A 6,664-nucleotide genomic window follows, 5' to 3' on the forward strand; every position below is an offset into this window, starting at 1 on the left:
CTCCAAATAACAAGCCACTTCCCTCCCCAGGTTGTGCACCTTTCCTACCCTCCTGCATTTCTCTTGTCCTCTTACTGAGCTGAACAGTGTCATCCTACCAACTCCCTTGTGCTCTGCAAATAGTAGAACTTTACTTGTCTTTCCAGTCCTAACATAAAGCCCAGCCATGATGATTTCTAATCACCCATTTATGTTTCTGTCACTCCGAGTAGCATTCGAGCCCCTCAGGTCAGGGAGAATGCCTGATTCATCTTTGTTTCTCTCAGCCTCCACCAGTATCCTACACATGCAAGGCATTCACTGAATGTCTTTGGGATAAATGAATAAATTCCTCAAGTCTTACAGCATACGTATCTAGCACGATGGGTTTAGTTCTGGATGATATACTGAATATGTCAGCAGTTTCCCCTCTGTATCCTCTTTCTTACCAACTGATTTAAAATTCTAAAAAGGATCCAGGAGTTATCTTTCTGTGAATCTTTCAGAGTAACTAGCATAGTTGTGAGATCACAGTTGGTTCCTGATAATATCTCATTAAGTTGATTAGAAAAAAAAAAAGGATGTGAAGAAAATGATTTAGAGTAAAAATGGAGACAAGTAGTTTAAAATGATGGTAAGAATGTCCTATGTCTGCACATGTGTTTTGGTTAGCGTGGGGTGGGAAGGAGAGAAAAATTGGAGAAGATTAGAAATTATCTCAAGATCCTATAGTGAGAATTTCGTTTCTATTTCCTCCCTTTCACTGTCCTTATTTTTAGGATTCAAAGTGATCTTTGAGGTGATCCCCACTGTCACTGCACCCTTTCCTCTTAGTGCAAGCTGTCACATTGCTTGACAGTTGCATATTTGTATTTAGTTTATACAACTTGCAAATACCATCCTAAACATCATTCTATCTTCAAAAAAAAATGATGCTAGTGGTTTTGACTTTGTATCATCCCCTAGACTAATAATAGAGCTTTAAAACCCCTTCTACTAATTCACATTGGTCTCTGGAATACTTTTTTTCTGAACATTAGCACAGCAATGAATTAATTTCATCATGACTTTAATTAAGTTTTTTTAAAAAACCATAATCACAGATAATACAGTTAAGATGGCTAAAAAGAGTCAGTATCAAGCCAAAAGCTACTCTATGATTAGGCAATATATCAGGACAACACCTTTTCTCACAATTCAAGTCAAATAAAAATGAGGAATAGAGAGTGAGGTGGCCGCTGAGACAAGGGAATCTTATACAGTCATGCCCCTTTTGCATTAGTGGAGAGGGCAGGGCTGGAGTGTGAGGCAAGCCAGAAACAGAGGTAGTGAAAAGTAGATTTGGTAGCAAGAGCAAGCAATTGGATTTGCACACATTTTTTTTCTTTTTCAAATGGCTTATTTTTAATGGCTCAGAAAATAGTGTAAACTCATCCACTTTGCATACATTCCTCTTATTCTTCTTGTCTAGTGAAGTAAGTATATATACACACTATATATATATATATATATATATACACCCTACAGTTAGGATACACCAAACTTTTAATTTGTTTTCTTTTTTTTGGCTTTTTAAACTTTTATTTTAATTCTAGTTAGTTAACATACAGTGTTATATTAGTTTCAGGTGTACGATATAGTAATTCAACAATTCCATACAGCACCCGGTGTTCACCACGACAAGTACACTCAACAATAGCAAAAGCTTCATGAATTTGTGTGTCATCCTTGCTCAGGGGCTGTGCTAATCTTCTCTGTATCGTTCCAATTTTAGTATATATGCTGCTGAAGTGAGTACTTGCATGCATTTTTAATGATAGAACTGAGTGCAAATTCCACTTACTAAAACCTTGGGCAGCTTAAGCATCCTTAGTCTCGATTTCTTCATTCTTCACGTTTTATTAAATATTAACATGAAACTAAGACTAACGAGCAATATTTAGTACAGCACAAGATTTTAATAGGTTGCAGCAACTAGGCTCAATCTTGAAAAAAAATTTAATAGGGAAATATAAAATTCTACTCCCATGGTTAAAAAAAAAATGACCCAATCATCAAACGCACAAATATGGTAGTAATTAAACACACACTCTTAAGTGGGACCATCAGAACTTATCAAAGAAAAAAATACACCAGCTTTTAACTGTCACACACAAAAACTTTCCAAAGAAATGGCATATGAATTAAGGTGTTGGAGGACAAATTTAAATTCCCAGGAAAAGGCTTTTGGCAACAGACAGATTAAACCTTCTTATTACTCCAGAGGCCTATCTAGGTAGAAATATTAGAGAAGAAGACTTTAGGTCATTGGAAGACGTGTCTAACTACCAGAACAGACAAGAATGAAATAGTCTATTCCTAAGGCTAGTGAACTCTTCATGCCTGAAGGTATTCAAGCAAAACCTGAACTGAAGGTTGTATAGTGTAATGGGCCATCACACATCCTGGAGACAGATTGCCTGGGTTGAAACCCCAGGTCTGCCTCTTTTACAGGCTGTGTCTTTTTGTCCCTCAGTGTAAGATGAATAAGAAAGCAATGCCTGTCTCACATCGTTGTTGGGAGGATTAAATAATTAACAAATGTAAGGCATACTAGTGCTATGTAAGCTTTAGACATTATTAATGATAGTATTTCTTGGAGGGATTATTGTGGAGGAATTCATGCTTTGGATGGGTTTGGTGAGGTAATCAATAATGGATCTGCCTCCTCTGAGTTCCCAAAACCTATGTTTCTATAATCCCTGACTTTAAGGGATTGAAATTGCCCATCGATTGAGTGCAGGCTGAAGCATCTTTGAAAAACAAAATAACAACAACAAAAACCCATGTTGCTCTAAAAAAGATCTCCAACATCCTTTCTAAAATAGTAATGAGTGACATATTTGAGCAGTTATTTATATAATTATTTTATGACTCTCAAAAGAAAGTAAGTGTCTCCCCTCAAACCTGCACCTTGGAGCCGCAGGGGTAAGAGGAAAGGAGAGGGGGGATAGGAATAAAACTTAAATTTATTTCAGAAGAAATCAGTCTATAAATGATTTTATAGTGTGAGGTATGTATAAAATGAAAGATGGCTGGTTTGGGCCTTGGTGAATATGTTCATTTGCTGTGAAGAGTGAGCCTCATTAGGGGTCAGGATGGCAGCCCTAATGGGTGTCCATACCTTGAGGTAATGCAACAATTCCCTTTTGCAAATAGCTTATGCACTGTTCTCACCTACCTCCATCCTCCCTGTCTCCAGTTCAATTGTGTGCTAGTATCTGAGTGTTCCTTCTAAAATGCTGATTCACCCCCTCCTCACACTTCACAGGGGCTTCCCAAAAGACATGGCAATTCTCTTTCTAATGACTCATCATCAGCCATACTAAAGTTCTGTTTTGACTGTTTTCAAGTAAGGCTGCTGACCACCCATGAGGCTTGTTAAAATGCAGCTAACTGGGCTCCACTCAGAAGCCCTAAAATCAGAGTCTTTGCAGCTGGACCCGGAGGTTAAGAAACTCAACCCAACTATCTATCCACATCTGGTCTGCCTGCCATGACCGAAGGGGTCTTTTTTCATTCCATTTTAAATGGAATGATGTTTGGCAGCCTTCACATCTACCTCCCTATCAACAGCAGCAGCAGCAAGCCCTTAACAAAGCTCTGATTGAGGCAAATAGCCAAAGACAGCTTAGCCCTTCTCTCTGGCACTGTGTCTTCCAGCTGAACCGGAGATATAATTCACGGCAGCAAACCTGAAACTGCAACTCTTGACAGATTAATTCCATAACAAAAATCAATCATGGCACTTGTTGCCGGCATACATAATATTTTGAGTTTCCTGTCTAGCACCACTGAGAAGCAGACCTCCTTGACCTTGACTACATTAAACGAATGCACTGATACGGTAATGTAATCAGCTGATCACTGCATGTGCCAGCATCCCAGGTCTGTATAACAGTGATCAGCATTGAGCTCTTGTTTCCTGTGGCGCCTCCTAACCCCACCAAGTTGCCATCCTTCCTAGCAGAATGTCTCTTCTAGCCAAAAATAGTAGTTGCAGCAACATCCTGAGGTCTTATTTTTCGACTGTTCACCTCAGGCAATATGTCAGCTGATTTGCCTGCTAGCTTCTCCCTGAGCAAATATCAGCCAGCCAAAGTGTGGTGGGGTTGGGGGCGGGGGTGTGGAGCTCACACTGGAAAATCCCACTTTGACCACAGATAAAATACCCTCTTGTTCAGAAAACTTCTTGTTCACTCCTTGGGCCAAAGAGGCTAAACAGGAAAGGAAACATGGATAGGCAGCTGGGGGAACACATCTCTTATATAATGAGCAAATTGCAAAGGCTAGAGCCATGGGGGTGCCAGGTGGATGGAATGGAGAGAAGAAAAACACTTCTCCTTTTTAAGATTAGAGAAGTTGAGGGACTAGGTTACAACTGACAATGTGAATTGCATTCGGTGGAAGAACCATCTGGAAAAGGGCTACTGACAATTCCATTGGATTGCCTAACATAGTATGGGTCAAGAATTAGGTGAAGACTTCCATGGTTGATGTCACCTGAGAGACAAAGCTTCTAAGTAATGTGAGTGAACTTCACTGGAAGTATCTTCCCAGAAACCAGAATCACTGCTGCTGATTTGCCCAATTTGGTTATTTCTCAGATAAAACAAGTGATATTTGGGCTGCTGAGGAAGGAGAGCTGATGTGGCCTCCATCAGCCAGCAACCAATACCAATACCAATAGAAAAGTCTTGTGTATCATGTCTAACCAGAAGCATCCTTGCATGAGTATTTCAAGTATTCAAAGATGGTTAGGAGGCATACCTAGATTTAGATACCTACGTGCCAAATGGAGATGTTTCACTTTCAAGGCTCTCAATTTACCTTTTAATCAAATGATCCTGTGGCAAAAGGGAAGAGCTAATTAAGTATTTCATTATCTGACTGATATAACAAAGCACAAAGTGACAGTGGGGAAAAAAATCAGCATTGGGAAACATCTGTCTCACTCTAATGCTGAGAATGTCACAGCCTAGGACAGCATCTGCAGATGGAGGTTTTTAAAAATTGAAATAGAGGAATCTTCAAATAGCATGTTATAGAAATACCTCCAGGGAATAAACTCCAGGTAAAATTTGCTCTTTAAACCTGTACATAGAATTTACTGTTCTTAGCAATGATAGTGTATCTGTACAAAGAAAATCATGTTCAAGTTGGCAGTGATTTAATGAATACAAGGAAATTATACTAGAATTTACTGTGTATTGTCTCTCTCATGCTCAAAGCTTTCCAAAGTGTCTTACTAACAAGGAATTAAAATGCCAACAGACCAGGTATGGTGGACAATGGTAAAATATCTGCTCTTATCCCAGTAGCTTACAAATTGCCTCTCCTTGGTTGCTGAAGAATGTTGATTGTGGATGTCACAGCTGTCCCTGCAATTCTTTGAACAGGAAGTGAGATCTGGGATTCTCCCTGGTTAGTGTAATTTAAGAGAGAACTCCATTTGTAGCCTCTTCTACTAATATTGGAGTAAACCAGTATGCATATAGGGCTATGCATTTATCCTGAAAATGTACTGCCCAAAGTCAAATCACTCAAAAGTACCTAAGCAAATAGAAATCCACAGCTAAATTATTTCTAATGTATAGAAATGATAGATCACTAGCATAGAAATATAAAAAATACAGATTAGCAAAAGAAGAAATAAAAACAATTTATAATCTCACTCCAAGAAGAGTTAATTGGCACAATGCCTGGTGCATAGTAGGTGCTTCAGAAATATTTGTTGGGGTGCCTGGGCAGCTCAGTTGGTTGAATGTTTGACTTCAGGTCAGGTCATGATCTTGCGGTCAGTGAGTTCAAGCCCCGCGTCAGGCTTATGCTGATAGCTTAGAGCCCAGAGCCTACTTTGGATTCTGTCTCCCTCTCTCTCTGTCCCTCTCTTACTCATGCTCTGTTCTCTTTGTCTCTCAAAAATGAATAAATGCTAAAAAAAAAAAAAGAGAAATATTTGTTAAATATTTCCTATTCTTTTTAATGCAAATATATACATTCTTTAAATAAAAAATTGTATCATATTGTAGCTACTTTTATGAAACCTGATTGTAAAAACTTTAGCACTAGATTGTAAATAGCTTTCCAAGTCATTAAATATTCTAATAGTTTACCCAACTGTTTAACATTATAATTTTGGGACAGATTTGGACTAAAAATTACACAGCATTTAGTAACATATTCTCATTCTTTCATCCATTCAATAAATATTTTTTGAGTACTTACTATGTGCAAGCCTCTATTCTGAACACTTGTATGCATCAGGGAACAGACAAAACTCTTGCCTTTAAAGGAACTTACATTGTATTTGAGGGAGACAGGTCACCAAATTGAGCATAATAACTAAGTGTTTGAAGATGGATATTCACAGAAGAGAGTACAGTGGGATAAATAGTATCAGGAAAATAGAGGAAGAGTAGCAATTTTAAAAGATGAAATTTAAATAAAGTCTTAAAGAAGGAGAGGGATTTGGTTACAGGAATATTTTTTGAAGAAAGCGTTTCTGGCAGAGGAAACAGTCAAAGCAAAGGCCTTACAGTTGGAATCTAACTGGCATGTTCAGAGATCAGCAAGGTGGCCAGAGCAGGTACAGTGGAAGGAGAGCAGAGGACGTGGTTAGAAAAGCACAGAGGGAACAGGAGTT

The 6,664-nt window shown here is 38.5% G+C and overlaps 1 non-coding gene across 1 annotated transcript; it reads right to left on the minus strand.

The window, feature by feature from the left end:
* Positions 1–1,670: 1,670 nt before the first annotated feature.
* Positions 1,671–1,777, minus strand: LOC128775956 (U6 spliceosomal RNA). Its single transcript, XR_008420934.1, has one exon. It is a non-coding gene; the product is annotated as a U6 spliceosomal RNA (small nuclear RNA).
* Between the last annotated feature and the right edge of the window lie 4,887 nt (positions 1,778–6,664).

Source organism: Panthera pardus, unplaced genomic scaffold (assembly GCF_024362965.1).
Source record: "Panthera pardus isolate Hobbes unplaced genomic scaffold, ASM2436296v1 HiC_scaffold_11, whole genome shotgun sequence".
Lineage (NCBI taxonomy): Eukaryota > Metazoa > Chordata > Mammalia > Carnivora > Felidae > Panthera > Panthera pardus.